Source organism: Lithobates pipiens, unplaced genomic scaffold (assembly GCF_037356315.1).
Source record: "Lithobates pipiens isolate NorthernLeopardFrog02 unplaced genomic scaffold, aLitPip1_a1.2 Scaffold_23, whole genome shotgun sequence".
In the NCBI taxonomy this organism is placed as follows: Eukaryota; Metazoa; Chordata; class Amphibia; order Anura; family Ranidae; genus Lithobates; species Lithobates pipiens.
This window is the reverse complement of record NW_027507785.1, coordinates 328,676,280-328,696,161: the sequence shown is the minus strand read 5'-3', so window position 1 is coordinate 328,696,161 and position 19,882 is coordinate 328,676,280. Positions and strand designations below refer to the sequence as shown.

Sequence of the window (19,882 nt, the reverse complement as noted above, 5' to 3'; positions counted from 1 at the left end):
ATTTTACATTTAAAATATGGCCTCCTATTTAAAAATTTATATATGTGCTCCAGCACTTAATTATAAGTCTATCCGCGCTCACAACTTTCTCAATACTTGTTGTTCCTGTCAGTACAGTCTAATGCAGGGTGGTAACAATGCTGCACTGCTCCCAGTGGTGTATTTTGGTTTTGTTCTGCCCTAGGCAACACTAAGATCGGGCACCCCCCTCCCCATCTAAATTTGTCCCACCCCTTCACATATGTAAACTCCACCCCTTCCTCTTTAGCCTCCCCCTCGTCCTATTAGAGCTCCACCCTTTTCAGAGGTGTTGAGAGAGAGAGGGGGGCGCGAGAGGGGGGAGAGAGAGAGAGAGGGGAGAGAGAGAGAGGAGGGAGGGGAGAGAGAGGGAGAGGGAGAGGGAGAGAGATGGAGAGAGAGATGGAGAGAGAGAGAGAGAGAGAGAGAGAGAGAGAGAGAGGAGAGAGAGAGAGGGGGGAGAGAGAGAGGGAGAGGGAGAGGGAGAGAGAGGGAGAGGGAGAGGGAGAGAGAGGGAGAGAGAGAGAGAGATGGAGAGAGAGAGAGAGATGGAGAGAGAGAGAGAGATGGAGAGAGAGAGAGAGAGAGAGAGAGAGAGAGAGAGAGAGAGAGAGAGAGAGAGAGAGAGAGAGAGAGAGAGAGAGATGGAGAGAGAGAGAGAGATGGAGAGAGAGAGAGAGAGAGAGAGAGAGAGAGAGAGAGGAGAGAGAGAGAGAGAGATGGAGAGAGAGAGAGAGAGATGAGAGAGAGAGAGAGAGAGAGAGAGAGGAGAGAGAGAGAGAGAGAGAGAGAGAGAGAGAGAGAGAGAGAGAGAGAGAGAGAGAGAGAGAGAGAGAGAGAGAGAGAGAGAGAGAGAGAGAGAGAGAGATGGAGAGAGAGAGAGAGAAGAGAGAGAGAGAGAGAGAGAGAGAGAGAGAGAGAGAGAGAGAGAGAGAGGAGAGAGAGAGAGAGAGAGAGAGAGAGAGAGAGAGAGAGAGAGAGAGAGAGAGAGAGAGAGAGAGAGAGAGAGAGAGAGAGAGAGAGAGAGAGAGGTTAAAAGTGTGCACTATCCCAGTCTACCAGGGCATTTGAACAAGTCTGTAGATTAACTTGTATTTATCCACAGTGGCCATCAAAATCAGCCGGTCCCCCTTAAGCCAGGCAAATTTAAATCCATGTACGGTCACTTTTGTCTTTACTGTGCAATCCACTGAATGCAAGCTCTTCAGCCAACACACTAATAAGAAATCATAGATTTGTCGGACTGCACAGTGATATTCTCCATATACCGTATGGAATGAAAAGCAGACATTCTGTGGCTTGCAGGAAACAATTACAGACGACCTTTAAAAAAAAAAAAAAATTTAAATTATATACACACATTATTATATATATATATATATATATATATATATATATATATATATATATATATATCCATGTTGATACTGAATTTGCTGGTTTGGCACCGACTAGTTTCCTATGGAAGTGCGCAGATAAACATGGACATCCTTTATGTAAATACCGGCGCTGAGCACGAGAAGAACTACACGCCTGCCAATCTGAAAGACAGATGTGTAGATGCCGACACGCTGCTCACCTACTGCAACACAAATAGATACGGTTGTCACCATCTCGGGTTCAACACACTGTGTCAGAGATCCAATGGAGTCTTTGTATCTATATAATGAAACATTTGTCCGAATATTAATTAGGAACGAATCGAACTGCACATGTCTATCGATCTCTAGTATTGCAAAAAAGACCAAATACACGACGGCCAACACATCCCAGCTAACCTATGACTATTCTTATTTGGGCCGATGACCATAGGGAACCCACACACAGGGCCGTTTTTAAGGCAGGGCAAAAGGGGCAGCTGCCCTGGGCCCTGTCATTGTTGTGGGGCCCAAAGCAGCTGCCTCACACTTGCCAAATATCCTGGTTTAAATTCCCTTGTCCCTTGAGGTTTTCGTCCTGTGCTGTGTCCCTATATTCTCAGTGTGAGGTGCTGCTACTAATGCTGCCCAGCTCTGCCCTATTGTGGTGTACAGATGATTTTACATGTAAATTACCGTAATTCATATGCAAATAGTAGTGGCATTCATATGTAAATAGCGGCGACTGGCAGCATTGATATGTATATCATGCCCCCCTGAGGTCATATCCACAGTAATCTCTAGCACCAATCAACAAGCAGAAATCATATGCTGTAACCTCTAGCAACTAATCAGTGAGCCGTAATGTGTGCTGTACCTTTGGCCACCAATCAGTGAGTGGTAATGATACACTGTAACCTCTGGAAACCAATTGCAATAGCTGCCTGATCTGAATTTATAAACTGAATTTTAGTCTAGTTGCTATTTATTGTATGTCTCAGAGCAGGTGGAGAGCGAAACTGCATGGGGGGGAGGGGCCCCAAGAAAATTTTTGCCCAGGGTCCAATCAATATTAAAGATTACCAGGCCCTGTCCACATAGAACCTTGCTGGTAACAGAACCCATAAACCCAGCGCTGCAAGATCACAATGCCACTGTGCCTATAACGTGGGCCGCGGATGGCTGAAGGAGGATTTCAAGTGTAGGTACACTCCTGGACTGGATGTCAGAGTATGTTGGGACTTGTTGTTCCCCATTCTTTGTCTTCAGTGAAGAGTGATCATCATTCTGCATTCTGTGAACAGAAAAAATGGGTTTTGTTGCTCAGAGATCATCTCTGAATATTCTGATTCCAGCATAAAAGAGGATTGATAATGCCCCCGGTGGACAAAGGTGGGCAGTGCAGATAAAAGTTTATTTATAGTGAGGTAGGAGAGTTTTATGAGGATGACAAACACAGACTCACTAAATTTTTATTGAAGTTGAGTTACGAGACGCTGTTAATCAGAAAAGAAAAAAAAAACAAGAAGAATAATCATTCCCGATATTTGATATGTAGAGCGCTTTTATTTGCAGCCTCGGGCTCTGTGTTGGAAGCGGTAAAGCAAGAGATGTCAAAAGATGTCATAGTGGCGCTATTCCACTATGAGGTCACTGGACGGGTCACTGGACGGGTCCCCGCCCCCCCCCCCCCCACACACACACACACACACACACACACACACACACACACACACACACACACACACACACACACACACACACACACACACACACACACACACACACACACACACATTTCCTCAAACTTTTGTATGTTCCTTCATTTTATTATCCAGTTTTAAAAGTCAATATAAAGCCAATAAATCTAATAAAAGGTTTAAAATGTAAAGAAGATCGATTTACTAAAACTGGAGAGTGCAAAATCTGGCACAGCTCTGCATGACAACCGTTTACTCCCATCAGCCCGTGCGCGGTGTAATCGCACTCCCATCATCCCGTGCGCGGTGTAATCGCACTCCCATCATCCCGTGCGCGGTGTAATCGCACTCCCATCATCCTGTGCGCGGTGTAACCGCACTCCTATCACCCTGTGAGCGGTGTAATCGCACTCCCATCATCATGTGTGCGGTGTAACCGTACTCCCATCATCCTGTGTGCGGTGTAACCGTACTCCCATCATCCTGTGTGTGGTGTAAGAGGATCTCTCAGCTTCTTGGTGGGGACAAAATATCAACGTCTCGCCATGAAGACACCACCAGCCTATAAATAAATGCAGCTACGCAAACACGTAGTACTGGCAGTGCCAGCGGACACCACCACTCCTAACCCACAGAACTGACACTCACATTCTCTCTAAACGTTTCTTCTCCAGCCTTGAGTGTCCCTAAAGGGGAACTCCTGCCAGGCAGATCGGCTACAAAGTTTAATCCCTTTTTTGGACTGCCTAAAGGCCCCTCCCCCCCGTAGCCCCCAGTGCCTGAAACACATTAGAATGAAGCACTGGGCAGCACAGTAGAGCTGGGGCACTCAACATGTGGCCCTCGGAGCCCTTTGATGTGGCCCCCGACCTCAAATAGGGGAAGTGCTCTCCTATTTTCTGAAAGCACACCCAAAACTTCTAAACGTGGGGATTTCAGGAAGTGCAAAACAACCGCATGATATTCTAGAAGTCTATGGCAAAGCTAGGGTAATTTGCAGGAAAGCCGCAGGCGCATCAGTGTGAAAGCAGCCTTATAGGGGGCTCGGGATATTAAGGGCCAGTTACATTTATGGTTTAGGGGTGGGCGTCAGTAAATCCCCATAGTTGAGACATGCTTTTACCACACCCTCCCAACCACTGGTGTAGCGTCAGGGGTCACAATGGTGACTCCGCACCCACACTCCAGTGGGTCCATTCAGCCTCCATGTCGCATTCTGTTTCACACTTGGACAGGAGGGGCTGTGGGGGGGAGGGGGGTGGCATATACAGGAACCGACCCTCTATTAAAGCAGCAGCTGCAGGAGGAAAATGTTCATTATGCTATTCAAAAAATTCAAAATTCCGAACCATTTCATTGTGGCCCACAGCTGTTTACCAGATCACTTAATCCCTTATCACAAAAGCTTTAGCACCCTTGCAGTAGAGCCTAAGAGACTTTAATGAACTTGCCGACCAGCCGCCATCATTGTACGTCGGCTGCTTTAAGAGCTATTGAAGGCGTTGACACCCCCCCCCCCCCCGCAACGTCGATGCGCGTGGCCAGTGGCCATGATGTCCGCCGGCCAGCTGCGATCGCTCCACAGAGAGCCAGAAAGGGGATCTGTCAATGTAAACAAACAGATCCCCCTTCTGTCAGGGGAGTAGAGAGAGATCTGCTGTACCTAGTGATTAGGAACAGCGATCAGTCTCCTGCTCCAGTCAGTCCCCTCAAAACACTGTTCACCACCATTACTAGAAAAAAAAAAAAAATAATTATATTTATATATATATATATATATATATATATATATATATATATATATATATCATTTTTTTATTTTTTTTTAATAAAAATATCCCCTATTTTGTAGACGCTATAACTTTTGTGCAAACCAATCAATAGACGTATTAGTAGTATAATAAATATTTGCCTAAACTGATGAAGAAATCTGTTTATTTTTTCCAATTTTTGGATATTTACAAAATAAACGAAAAAAGAAAAAAAATATATATTTTTTTCAAAATTGTTGCTCTTTTTTGTTTATAGCACAAAAAATAAAAACCGCAGAGGTGATCAAATACCACCAATTTAAAGCTCTATTTGTGGTAAAAAAATGTAAATAAACAAAATAAAGACATACATTTGTTTGGGTACAGCGTCGCACGACCGCGCAATTGTCAGTTAAAGTGAGGCAATGCTGTATTGCAAAAAGTGGCCTGGTCATTAAAGGGGCAAATCCTTCTGGTCCTTAAGTGGTTAACTGATCCTCATTTCTGCTCTGTATGTAGGAAGATAATAATAACAACAATAATACAGATTCCAGGTACTTATATTAGATTTATTTAAAAAATAAATAAATAGATGTTTAATGAACACGTCTGTGGGCGGTAGACATTTTTCTTTCTAAAAGCTGCCCAGAGTTCCCCTTTAGGTTCCCTGTAGATCCCGTGGCTGTGACCTGTATCTGTTTTGTAAACTGAACTGGTCGGACTGGTTCCCAGCTCTCCGCACGCACGGCACGGAGCTCAGAGGAATCTTCACAAAAACACAATAGAGAAAAACACAAATGTGTTTTCCAGGCGGTGGGGACCGGTCCCCGATCTGTGAGTGGGGGAGGGAAACCGACCCGAAAAACGACAAAATGTCATTTACTTGTCAGGGACCTTCACAGGGGTCTGTGCTACAATGTATCAATATTTACATACAAAGCTGGGGGGGCACACAATAGATCAAAGGGTGCCCCCTTCAACCACCCCCCCTGTACCTCTATTTACCCGCCAGCACCAGAATAGGAAATTGGAGTCACAGGTGGGGCCTATTAGGAACAGGTGGTGGGAAGACCAGGCAGCTGCACTCTACAATCATTTGTTAATACAACTAGAGACGGTCCATTCACTACGCCGACATCTCTGCAGCATAAGGCCGCATTTATATTTTAGTGCTCTGTAAATGTGCGCGATTTCACGTGAAAAGCGACTGTCGCACTAGTGTTGCCATTCATCGTTAATGCCACTCCAAAACTTTGCAAAATTAAAAAAAACATTTTTAATATGAGCATTTGTTGCGCTAAAAACGCGTGCATCAAACACAGCGCAGTTAGAAACGCACGCAAACCTCAACGTTCAAAAAATAAATAAAATGTAAAAAAAAAAAAAAAAAAGTGGTAGGTCAGCGAGCTACTTTGCTACGTTTGTCACACATAGGGTGGGCCATTCAAGTCAATTAAAAAAAAAACCCCTGATTTTCCGCTCTTTCACAGAAATGCAAAATGCATGGAATATACATCAGTGCAATAACTTTGTAATTTGTAGATGTTAAATGATAACCGGGGTGACTTTTTATCTTAAAGGAAAAAAAAAAAAAAAAAAAAAGACGCTCAAATTATGCAAATGATCAAATTGTTTCAATAAATGAGCGCGACTGAACACACGAAGATTGGCCAACATATGGGATGCACAAAACTGGCGGCGATTCCCATCGCAGATCCTTCTCCTGCGATCTCACAAGTAGGGGGACACACTGATATGGGCTGGTGAGATGAGACGACGACTACAGGACTGAGAGCGGGGCTTGAGGATATTGCGCTCTTTGGTCATTGCAGAAATTGAGCCCCAGCGAGCACAATTCCGAAATGCGCTGGCGGTAGACGCCGCCTTTTAACGCCTGTGTGTACAAGCTCTCATGATTCTCGTACATTGTCTGATCTTTGCAACACATCATATCATCATCAGAGGTCTGTAACACATCATATCACACCTTCTGAAGGTTGGACTTACTGGAATCCTTCAATACCCAATTGTTATCTTGTTTCTTCCCTTATAAAAAAGGAACAATTCTATCACTGATGATGCAAAGCCCCCTCACTTGTCCATCATTCTTAGTAGGCCTCCTGCCCACCTTTGAAGAGACTTCTGGATGCTCCTGTGGAGTGTTGAGCACTTGCCAGAAAAGATCTGCATGTCTATACAGATCGTATTAGAAATCGGTTTTCCAAGAACCCCATCCCCTCCCCCCCACCAGGCAAGCAATCCTCTCTTACCTCCTTAGAAAAAGAGAATCAAAGTGGAGGTGGGTGAGGGATCTGATTATGTAGGGTGGGAACAGATTGGAAGATGGACTAGATACTAGATGAGATTAAGCAAAAACAACAAACATTGGACTCGTTATACCTGATGCTAGGCCTACTGAAGTCTTAAAACCCTTTTTCCGGCCCCCCCTAAATACAACGTAGAACTTCCCAATATCAAATGTATACAAGAGCCCCTAAGAACAAAATGAATGGATTGTTATCAAAGACAAAACATGGTGTCTATAGGGGAGGCCAGGCCAGGCCTTTGTCATGTCATGGGTCACTTTCCAATTGTCTAAAGCAGGGGGTTTCCAAACTTTCTAAACAAAGGGACAGTTTATGGTCCTTTAGACTTGACAGGGGCCGGACGATGGCCATTAGAAGTCAAAAATAAAATGCCCCTACATCAGTGGGAGTAAACAATGCCCCATTTTGGTGTCAGTGGGAGGAATTGTGCCCCATCATTGGTGTCATTGGGTGGGAAGAATAATGTCCCATCATTGGTGTCATTGGGAGGAACTGGGCCCCATCATTTATGTCATTGGGAGGAATTGTGCCCCATCATTGGTATCATTTGGAGGACTAATGACCCATCATTGGTAGCCGTGGGAGGAACAGTGGCCCATCATTGGTAGCCATGGGAGGAACAGCGGCCCATCATTGGTAGCCGTGGGAGGAACAGCGGCCCATCATTGGTAGCCATGGGAGGAACAGTGGCCCATCATTGGTAGCCGTGGGAGGAACAGTGGCCCATCATTGGTAGCCATGGGAGGAACAGTGGCCCATCATTGGTAGCCATGGGAGGAACAGTGGCCCATCATTGGTAGCCATGGGAGGAACAGTGGCCCATCATTGGTATCAGTAGGAGGAACAGTGGCCCATCATTGGTAGCCGTGGGAGGAACAGTGGCCCATCATTGGTAGCCGTGGGAGGAACAGTGGCCCATCATTGGTAGCCGTGGGAGGAACAGTGGTCCATCATTGGTATCAGTGGGAGGAACAGTGGCCCATCATTGGTAGCTGTGGGAGGAACAGTGGCTCATCATTGGTAGCTGTGGGAGGAACAGTGGCTCATCATTGGTAGCCGTGGGAGGAACAGTGGCTCATCATTGGTAGCCGTGGGAGGAATAGTGGCTCATCATTGGTATCAGTGGGAGGAATAGTGCCCCATCATTGGTATCAGTGGGAGGAATAGTGCCCCATCATTGGTATCAGTGGGAGAAAACGTACCCCCTCATTGTTGTCACTGGGAGGAAGTGTACCCCATTATTTTCTGTTATTGGAATGAACTGTGCCCCTTTGTTGGTGCCAGTGTGTGTTTGTTTGGGGGGGGGAATTATGCCCCCTTGTGGGTATCAGAGGATGAGATATTGCCCCTTGGGCTGGATAAAAGCAAGCAAAGTGTTGCATCGGGCCTCCGGGCCACAGTTTGGAGTCCACTGGTCTACAGCAACAGGGACCTTTATCTTCAGCAATCACTCAGGATACAATTATATTGTAGACTTGGAGGAACCAAATATTTCAGACGATGCTTAAAAATAAAATTTTTTTTAGAAGTTTCTAATTATTAATTGTAAATAAATTTGACCTAAAGCCAGCTTGATAGCCTTGAGGGACTAAAGCGAAGGAACCCTCCGTCTGCTACCAACCAGGATCCAGGCTGGTGCTATTACACATTCCTGCCCATCACCCGATCCCTGCCCTGTAGCCCGGAGGTTGACACACAAACTCCAGAAACACCTCAGCATTCAGATCAGTTAAGCCGGACAAATATTTGCATTAGGCAAGTTCCAAGAGGCAGCAAAAAGCATAATAAAAACCCAAGTAGGCCTTTGGACTTCACCACTGGGAGTATGGAAGCTCCCCCATCCAGTCTCACTCCTCACGTTGGAGCTGCTGCTTCTGGGAAAAGCGCCCTTGCCACTCACGATGGGAAATTTAACCCCGAGCTTGCCAAGGCTGACCGCTGCTCCAGCCTTTTCCGCAATGTGCTTTGCCCGACCCTTAAATTAAAGAGGCTTTCTCCTCTGAGCCTGGGAAATAGACTAATATTATGTTCCTGGCCCCTTTCCCAGCCATAAAAAACAAACTGCAGCATTACAAGGATACACAATTAGCTTGGCACACAGGCCGGGAAGGCTCTACCAGGTCTTTTAGTCTTGCACTCTTGACGCAAAGCACATTAGGGAGTTCCAGTAATAAAGCCTCCCCCCCCCCCCCCCCAAAAAAAAAAAAAAAGTAATTATTGACTGAACCCAACAACAGTAAGGAAAAAAGTATTTTCGACCCCCCCCACTACTTCCAAAACAGATGACATGTTCCCAAATCTGCATCTCTCACACTGCCCTATATACAAAACTCTCAAATAGTTCATAACATTCAGATCGTTCCCATAACAGCCGTAATAGCAAGTCCAATAAAACCGAATTTGTAAACACAATAAAAAAAAAAAAAAAAAAGGGTCACCATGTACGGTCTGACCCCGTTTTAGTTAATAATTAAGCAAAAAAGAAAGCAACAAGCCTTTGCAGGCCACCAAAGTCACCAGAACTGGTTGGAAACCCATTAGGGCCCCCATCCCCGGTTCCCCATACATTTGAATAGAATTCTTTTATCCAGCATGCACCAAAATAAAAAGGATGAAGCTCCAAAAATTCCCAACTGCCTCGGCTGCAGTAAAAAAAAAAAAAAAAGGACTGAAAACGGAATTTCTGTGTCAGCCCCAATATACAGAACTCCTAATAGTGTTCCACCACAATCCCCTTACATCCTCTGCCAGCAGTAACGGCAAAGACCAGTAAAAGCCTACGAAACTTGGCACCGAGCGGCAAAGCCCACTGCTACCAGCCGGCAGATATTTTCGAATTCAATGAAAGCTCATTCTTTCGGGCCAACAGCAACAAAAGCAACGTTAATAACCGTCCCAGCAACAGCACCGTCCTCAACTCCAATCCAAACTCAGCAAAGTGTTGGGAGACTCGAACATGCTCAGAATTCTAGAGTCTCTCCAGAAGAGAAAGGCCGTACTCGTTACAGGTGCAACCGTCACAAAACCCAGCAATGGAACCAGGAGAGAAAACATGAAGAATATGAAAACTGGACACCAACCTGGAAGCAGGCAGCCGGCTTCGCTGATCCAAGGCACATGGGTTTATTTTTAAAACAGGAAAACTCGCTTCCAGCTTCTTGCTTAGCCCGGCGAGAGAGAAAGCGAGACTCTTTTTTTTTTTTTTTCCCCCCTTCAACAGCCGAGCGAAACGAGACAAATCGCGGCACCTGCTCAGGGGTAATCCCCTCTTCCCTCGCCGCCTTGTATTATTCCATATGCTGCAGGTAACACCACCACCGAACGTCTCCTCACGGCCAATCTCCACAGACGCCCATCCGAGTTGGATCTCCGGGATAAAAAAAAAAAAGAAACGGACAAAAAAAAAAAAGCGTTTCCCTCAGATATAATCCAAAGGTGGCATTTAATCCGTGATCCGGGTGATATGTCTCGATGGCGTTCCTGACGGTTTTATCCCTGAGGCGGTAAGGAGGGTGGGGGGGGGAAGAGGAGAGCTGGCTTTACCTGAAACAACTGCCAGCCAGGCTATCTCTTTCTCTGCAAGCCTCAGAACTGAGCCCGGCTGAGACCAAGCTCACCCACCCCACAAGCAGGGGCCTGGCTAAGCTGCAGTCCACGCCCCGCTCATTCACCACTGCTTTTGTTTGACTTTGGGGAAGAAAAAATTAACCGCTTCACTACCGGCTCTGCTGCCTGAATACAGCGCTGGCTGGAAAGGGAAGTCAGAAAGAACCGTGAAATTTCTTCGATAGAAACATCACCGGAGAAGTGAGAGCAGCATTTTACTTGAAATAAAAGCACCTGAAATTTGTACATGTTTTTGATGCAACAATGTTATCAAAATGTATTTAATGTGTTCAAATGTATCGAATGTGTTTAAATGTATCCAACATGTTCGAATGTATCGAATGTATTTAAATGTAGCCAATGTGTTCAAATGTATCGAATGTGTTTAAATGTATCCAACATGTTCAAATGTATCGAATGTATTTAAATGTAGCCAATGTGTTCAAATGTATCGAATGTGTTCAAATGTATCGAATGTGTTTAAATGTATCCAACATGTTCAAATGTATCCAATGTGTTTAAATGTATCCAACGTGTTCAAATGTATCGGATGTGTTCAAATGTATTTAAATGTATCAAATATGTTCAAATGTATTGAATGTGCCCAAATGTATCAAATGCACTCAAATGTAACCAATGGGAGTTATTTAAGAAGAAAGTGCACTTAGAAGTGCAGTCGCTGTAAATCAGAGGGGCAGATCTGAAACGAGGGGAAGCTCTATCCAATCATGTGCAAGCTAAAAAGCTGTTTTTTTTCCTTGCATGCCCCCCTCGGATCTACAGCGACAGCACTTCCAAGTGCATTTTTCAGTGCAATTTCAAGTGCACTTTGCACTTGCAGTTTGCACTTGTAGTGCAAAGTGAATTTGCCTTTATTAAATAACCCCCAATGTGCTCAAATGTCCTCAAATGTAGCCAATGTGTTCAAATGTATTTAAATGTATCCAATGTGTTAAAATGTATCAAATGTGTTTAAATGTATCCAATGTGTTAAAATGTATCAAATGTATTTAAATGTATCCAACATGTTCAAATGTATCAAATGTGTTTAAATGTATCCAATGTGTTAAAATGTATCAAATGTGTTTAAATGTATCCAACATGTTCAAATGTATCGGATGTGTTTAAATGTATTTAAATGTATCAAATATGTTCAAATGTATTGAATGCGCCCAAATGTATCAAATGCACTCAAATGTAACCAATGGGGGTTATTTAAGAAAGGCAAATCCACTTTGCACTACAAATGCAAACTACAAGTGCAAAGTGCACTTGGAAGTGCAGTTGCTGTAAATCTGAGGGGTAGATCTGAAATGAGGGGAAGCTCTATCCAATCATGTGCAAGCTAAAAAGCTGTTTTTTTTTAATTTATTTTCCTTGCATGTCCCCCTTGGACCTACAGCGACTGCACTTCCAAGTTCACTTTCAGTGCAATTTCAAGTGCACTTGTAGTGCAAAGTGGATTTGCCTTTATTAAATAACCCCCAATGTGCTCAAATGTATCAAATGTCCTCAAATGCGTTCAAATTTATTGAATGCGCCCAAATGTATCCAATGTGTTTGAATGTATAAAATGCGCTCAAATGTTATCGAATGTGTTCAAATATATTTAAATGTATCCAATGTGTTCAAATGGATCAAATGTATTTAAATTAATCAAATGTGTTCAAATGTATCAAATGTATCAAATGTGTTCAAATGTAGCCAATGGGTGTTACTTACTAAAGGCAAATCTACTTTGCACTACGAGTGCAAAGTGCACTTGATATTGCACTAAAAGTGCACTTGGAAGTAAAGTCACTGTAGATCCGAGGGGGACATGCAAGGAAAAAAAAAACAGCATTTTAGCTTGCACATTACTGGATAATAAAATCAGCAGAGCTTCCCCTCATTTCACATCTAGCCCTCTAGATTTACAGCGACTGCACTTCCAAGGGCACTTGTAGTGCAAAATGGATTTGCCTTTCATAAATAATGCCCGATGCATTCAAATGTATCGAATGTGTTCAAATGTATCGAATGTGTTCACATGTATCGGATGTGTTCACATGTGTCGGATGTGTTCCCATGTGTCGGATGTGTTCACATGTATCGAATGTGTTCACATGTATCGAATGTGTTCACGTTTCGGATGTGTTCACATGTATCGGATGTGTTCACATGTATCGGATGTGTTCACATGTATCGGATGTGTTCACATGTATCGAATGTGTTCACATGTATCGAATGTGTTCACATGTATCGGATGTGTTCACATGTATCGAATGTGTTCACGTGTCGGATGTGTTCACATGTATCGGATGTGTTCACATGTATCGGATGTGTTCACATGTATCGAATGTGTTCACATGTATCGAATGTGTTCACATGTATCGAATGTGTTCACATGTATCGGATGTGTTCACATGTATCGGATGTGTTCACATGTATCGGATGTGTTCACTTGTATCAAATGTGTTCACTTGTATCGAACTGTATCTGCTCATGGTCAGAATTAGGGAATACAAGGACAGCAGCAAGAGTAGCCGAGTGTCTTATTTTCGGAGAGGAAATGATGAATGTGTGACCTAGATATTTGTCCAGTGACAGGAGCGCAATAATTAATATGTTAATTACATACAAATGCCAACAATTCTAACGAGATTTATGAAAGGGAGTAGATACTGCTGGAAATAGATGCGGTTGCTCAGCTATAAAAAAGTTCCAGGTCCCATTCACACTTAAAGTGATAGGACACTCTCATATCATATTAGTTTTCTTTTTTTTTTGTCTTTTTTCCCCTCCGTTTTCTCCTGGTATTCTGGCCAGTAACACACCTCCTGTATTAGAGCGCCCCCCCCCCCACTCTGGATGAAGGAGCACAGAGGGCACCTTTGGACAGCAGCATTGTCAGTCTGGGGGGAGGGGAGGGTTGCCACCTCATCCCTTTAAACACGAACACATATTAAATACACGGGTTCTGTGGCTGGTAAGGTGGTAATTATACTCACTTGGTGTCTTATCTGCATTAAATTAGCCTCAAAACCCAAGTAATTCAAATGTATTCAGGTTTGAGGAGGCAACCCTAGGGGAGGGGAGGGTTAGACGGACTAGCAGAATTAGATACACTAACACATTAAAGGGGTTGTAAACCCTTGTGTTCATCCTATGCAGTAGGGTGAAAAAACACCGCAGCTCCCCGTTTTACTCACCTGAGCCCCAAATTTCCGCTGGCGGAGACGCGCTCTCACTCTCTGCACGAGGTCCCAGCTCTTGATTGGATAGATTGATAGCAGCAGCGCAGCCATTGGCCGGGGGGGCGGGGCTGAGTCCGGCATTCGTGTCTATGGATGCAAATGCTGGACTCAGGAGCGCACCCGCAAGATAACCCCCCAGGAGAGCGCTTCTCCTAGGGGGGTTGTCTGATGTGGGGAGGAGCCGTGAGAGCCGCCGGAGGGACCCCAGAAGTTGGGGATCGGGGCCACACTGTGCAAAACGAGCTGCACAGTGGAGGTAAGTATGACGCGCTTGTTATTTAAAATGGTTTGTCTCGTCTGTAACTGTAAGAGAACTTTTATCTTTTGAAAAATAACTTAAGCTGGCCATACATTTTACAGTTTTCTTGTTCAGTTTCTATTAGATTTACCTTCCACTATGTAGTGCAAGGGCCTGGCGGATTGCATACAAATTGAAATCTAAAGGAAAATTAGACAAGAAAATGGTATAACGTATCGCCAGCCTTACTGTCCAGATCACCAGATGAAAATAGAAGAAAGAAAGCATAAAAAAAGAAAACGAACACAGCCATCACATGTTATAACTGGTAAAATGCAATGAACTAAATGGGGTATTTTTGGGTATAATATTGCTTTAGTCACTCCCAGGCTGGGTTCACACTTGTGTCTCTGTGATGCCGAGGAGGAGACGCAGGGGAAGCCGCCGCCCGGAGGGTTGCTGCGGGTTCACTATTTTCCATTCCCTCCAAAAACAAGCATACCACCAGCCGACCACTGGTCTATTTTGTGTAATGTGTGTTGATTATTTACTAAAGATCTCTTTGTTTCCTATCCCTGCTTTGTCACTGATCAGCATATTCTGAAGGCGGCACTCAATGTCTATCCATCAGGTTTGTATGGCCAGCAGTATATGGCCAACTAAAGGTTTCATGGACACACAGCCTACTTTGACCACCAGCCGCAAGGAAAGAGCAAAACGAGGCAAAATCACACAGCGATTTTCACGCATTTTGCGGCTGGCAGTGAAGCTCCCCGAACCGCAGCGGCTCCTAAACTCTGGTAAAAGCCTATGTGTACATGGAGCCTTTTATGGCATTGAGTTTATGAGCTTTGGCAAAACAATGCCATAAGCTCCTTAAAGCTGGCCATACACCATACAATTTTCTTTAGATTTACCTTCAACTGTGTAGTATAAAGGCCTGCCTGATTGCACACAAACTGAAAGTGTTTAGATTTGACCTCATATTATATGGTTTTGGTAAATCTAAAGAAAATCTATAGAAGAAAATTGTATAATGTATGGCCAGCCTAACTCAAGTTATAGTTTACATAAAGCCTAAGGGCACTTTCACACTGCCAACGCCGGGGCGTCAGTGGTAAAGCGCCGATATCTTTAGCGACTCTTTACCGTCATTTTAGCGGTGCTATCCGGCTGCTAACGGGGGTGATCCTGCTAGCAGCTGAAAAAAGGTTAAAACCGCCCGCAAGACACCACTGCAGCGACTCTTTGCCAGTGCTGCCCATTGATTTCAATGGGCAGGGGCACTTTAGGAGCGGTGTATTTCGCTGCTTGCAGGACTTCTTGTGACGCCCTGCCAGCGAAGCGCCCCAGTGTGAAAGCACTCAGGCTTTCACACTGGGATTGCAGCTGAGGATTTTTTCAACTTTGTCCGACCGTGTGTATGCAACAGTTTCGGACAAAATCCGTCGGACAAAATCCAACGGATTTGGTTGTCAGAATGTCCGGCCGTGTGTACAGGGGCTAAGAGTGTTAGTACTATAGAACCCCTCCCCTCCACAGCACAGAGGGAAAGTATACTGTCATTTACAGAGATAGCTGGGTACAATGGGTGCAGCACAGACAGAACGTTAATAGCTCACTGGATTTCTGGCAGAATCAACAGGTATTTTTTTCACTTATCAAACAGATCTAGCAAAACTCTTCCCATGGTATATTTACCCGACCAAAAAAAAAAAAAAAAAAAAAAGAGCAAATAAAAAAAAGTTCATGAAATATAGTTGAGGTTGGGCTCCACGTTCTGTTTCCATCCACTCCCTGATCTCTCCAGGACAATGTCCACTCACCTACTGCAGATAATCTACATCATGTAGAAAGAGAGATTAGCAGGGACATGACACAATGGGACTGCGGATACCCCCCCCCCCAACCACTGACTATTTACTGACTAATGGAACATTTCTCCAGCCAGGATTGATTGCCTGACAGAGCAGACAAAGGCAGATCATTCCCACTCACATCTCCGCAGGGTTCAAACGTGTCCCAGCCAAACAAGAGCAGGCACCGGCCCTGGGCCAGACTGGCGAGGAGGGCGGCATTCCAACTTTTAAAAGAGCACACAAAGGGCCGCACAGGCCCCAGTACAGGCGCAGCTCTGCAATAAGAAAGTTTGGAGTGGATTTACTCTTCCCCCCCCCCCCCCTCCCCCACCCGATTCCACCAAAACTGATCCCAGCAGGCCTGATTGTACAAGAACATGTCAGGGTGGGACCCAGGGAGGTGGTGGTATTGAAGGGGCACTTTATCTGAAGAGGTCAAATTTATTGCTGGTGTTGTGTGGAATACTGTCCCCTGTCAGATAGTGTCCGCCCTGTACTGCGCTTGTGCAGTACGGAACACAAGGAGATGCCGAAAGTCTCTGAAGATGAACGGCGCCTGCGCACTGAGTCCAGGTTCAAGCCCCACCGTCCAAGTGGACATAGAGTTAGAATAAAAAAATTGCCAAGTGAAGTGAGGCTGTGCCCGAAGCATAGCGCGCAAAGCGAGCCCTCGAGGGGCCTTGTTACTAAGTGCTACCTTATGTCCACTTGGATGGTGAGGCTTGAACTTGGACTCAGTGTGCAGGCGCCGTTCTCCTTCGGAGACTTTCGGAGTCTCCTTGTCCTCCGACCTGCGCAGTACGGGGCGGACACTATCCGATGGGGGACAGTTTTTGTCAGAAGACCGGATATCAGAGCTGAGAGTTGTAAAATAGATGAGCAGATGGGCTATAACAGGGAGATCCCTGAAAAACAGAAATTAAAGGGTATGTCAGGGCAAAAAATAAACATGTTTAGTATATCTTTGCAATACACACATTCCCCTATGTTGTATCCCCATAAACACTGAAAGTACAGAAAATAACTATCATTGGGCCAGAAATATAACCTGCTCCTATGACATCACAGTGTATTCTCAGCTCTGAATTCCTTACCACATGTTGCCAGCCCTTCCTAATTCATTACAAAGAACACTAACCTCTCCATTGTCCATAATAACTCCTCCTCCTCCTCATCTCCACGACCCTGTCCCCTCATCTCCATGACCCCTCCTCATCTCATTTACTTCTTCCCATCTCCATAACCCTTTCAATTTATCTCAATATCATCTCCTCATCTTCATAACCCATTTTCTTCATATCCATATCCTCTGCTAATCTCCATAATCCCTTCTCATTTTCACATCCTGTCCTCATCTCCATATCCTCTCCATCTCCATAGCACCTTCTCCTCATCTCTATAGCCTCCTCCTCTCCACAACCTCTTCTCCTCATCTCTATGTCCTCCTTCTCATCTCCATAACCTTTTCTCCTCATCTCCATTAACCATTCACCTTGTCTCCATATCCTCTCCTCTGATTAACTCCTTATCTCCATAACTTCTCTGCATCTCTATAACCTCTTCTTGTCTCCATGTTCTCTCCTCAAACCTATCGCCCCCATCTCCATTGCCTCCTTACCTCATCTCCTTGTGGCGATATCCTCTCATCTAAATAACTCCTTCTCCTCATCTCCAAAGCTTCTCTGCATCTGCAGAATGGCTTCTTTCCTCCATATCCTCTCCTCATCTCCATAACCCCTTCTTGCCTCCATATCTTCTCTTCATCTCCATAACCCCTTCCTGCCGCCATGTTCTCTCCTCATCTCCATAATTCCTTCTCCTCATCCCTATAATCCAGTGCAGACATATAGATGAGGTGAAGGGGAAATGGAGACGAGGAGAAGTAGTATATAACCTCTCCTCGTCTCCATTTCCCCTTCACCTCATCTATATGTCTGCACCTCATCTCCACAACCTCTTGTTCTTATCTCTATATCCTCTCATCTGCATAACTCCTTATGTCCGTAGTTTCTCCACATCTTCATACACCCCTTCTTGTCTCCATAACATCTCTATAAGCTTTACTTATCTTCATTACCCCTTCACCTCATCTCCATATCTGCACTTCATCTCCATATTCTTTTTCTTTTTTATCTCCATACCCGCTCATCTGTATAACTTCTTCCCATTATCTCCATAGCTTCTCCATAACCCCCTTCTTGTCTCCATATCCTCTCCCCATCTCCATACCCCCCCCTCCTCCTTATTTTTATATCCTCTCTATAACCCCTTTATGTAGGGCAGAGAGAGCAAAGAGAGTTATCAGCTGACTTGCTTGGAAAATTGTAACTGTGATGGCAACTTACACCAAAATGGAACAAATATGAAATGTTCAATGAAATTAGAAGAAATGGCCGCACTGTAGATCAAAATCCTCTTTATTTGGACATCCCAAAAATTACAGGCATCAGAATGCTGGGTGGACGCGTTTCGCACACTTCACGTGTACTTAGTCATGACTAAGCGCACGCGAAGTGTGCAAAACGCGTCTACCCAGCATTCTAATGCCTGTAATTTGTGAGATGTCAAAATAAAGAGGATTTTGATCCCGAGTGGTGTGCGGCCATTTCTTCTAATTTCATTGTATGTGGAGGCGAGCCGAGGGCAAGCACCTGCTGGACCATTAGGCTTCCGTTATCTCACCTTGAGCGGCGGGTTTTCTTTTTTCCATGAGATGTTCAATGTTGGGGTTTGCATACATTTCAAAGTGGATCCTTTTCTAATTTTTATTAATTTAAAGCGGGAGTTCCACTGTTTTTTTTTTTTTTTTAAGTCAGCAGCTACAAATACTGCAGCTGCTGACTTTTAAAATAAGGACACTTACCCGCCCAGCGCGCCCGCGATGTCGGCACCCGAAGCCGATCTCTCGATCGTCTCTCGGGTGCTGCCGCCGCCATCTTGGGTATGGGAATCAGGAAGTGGAGCCTTGCGGCTTAATTTCCCGGTTCCCTACTGCGCATGCGCGAGTCACGCTGCGCAATAAGGATGGTCCCCGCTGTCTCTCGGATCCGTGTGTTTCCCAGCAGAAAGTGGCGTAAATATCCACAGATTCTGTGGATATCTATGCCGGAAGTGGGTGCAGATACCTGTACTGTACAGGTATCTGGACCCCCTCCCCCCTGAAAGGTGCCAATTGTGGCACCGGAGGGGGGGAGGGTTCCAATGAGCAGAAGTTCCACTTTAGGGTGGAGCTCCGCTTTAATTCTAAGTCTTCATGAATGAATTCCTGACATGTCACAATATACTGCAACCGTATAATTTTTTATTAGAAAAGCTCCGCTTTCTATCATTAAACCTAAGTTCACATTGGAGCAATTTGTCACGCCATTTGAGAGATCAAATCGCATGACAAAGTCGCAGCCTCTTGGAGGCAATGACCCCGTTACAATCGGAGCGCACTGATTTGCAAAAGTAGTTCCTGCAGTACTTTTGCCGATTTCAGGTGCAACTTCAATAAACATCTGTGCATGAAGCCGCACAGATGTCTATCGAGTAGCACCTAAAATAGCGCTGACCTTGCTACTTCAAGTGAAGCGGGCGCGATTTCAAAGTAGCATCAATGTGATCCAGAGCTAAAAAGCAGTCCTTGAGTTCCAGTCAGTGACTTTGCCCAGCCTTATATGATATCTTCAGTCTGTTGCAGGTGAGAGGAAGCACTTCCTCAGTCTCCCCTGCCCCACTGATCAGACAGCAACATTGGTTGGAAGAGAGAAAGGGTAAAGGGCCACAGGGCCCTAATTCAGACTTTAC

General features: G+C 44.8%; 1 protein-coding gene across 13 annotated transcripts in view; it reads right to left on the bottom strand.

Moving 5' to 3' along the window:
- The window catches only part of PTPRF (protein tyrosine phosphatase receptor type F), a 1,477,204-nt gene that overhangs the window by 445,798 nt on the left and 1,011,524 nt on the right, over positions 1-19,882 (bottom strand). For 8 of the 13 annotated variants that reach the window (XM_077450681.1, XM_077450686.1, XM_077450679.1 and 5 more), the window contains exon 1: positions 10,235-10,759. The exons of 1 other annotated variant lie outside the window; for it this stretch is intronic. The gene's annotated coding sequence lies outside the window, so the exon portion shown is untranslated. Of the gene's footprint in view, positions 1-10,234; positions 10,761-19,882 lie in introns of those variants that run through there. 4 more of the 13 variants (XM_077450676.1, XM_077450680.1, XM_077450682.1 and 1 more) reach the window with 2 other exon arrangements.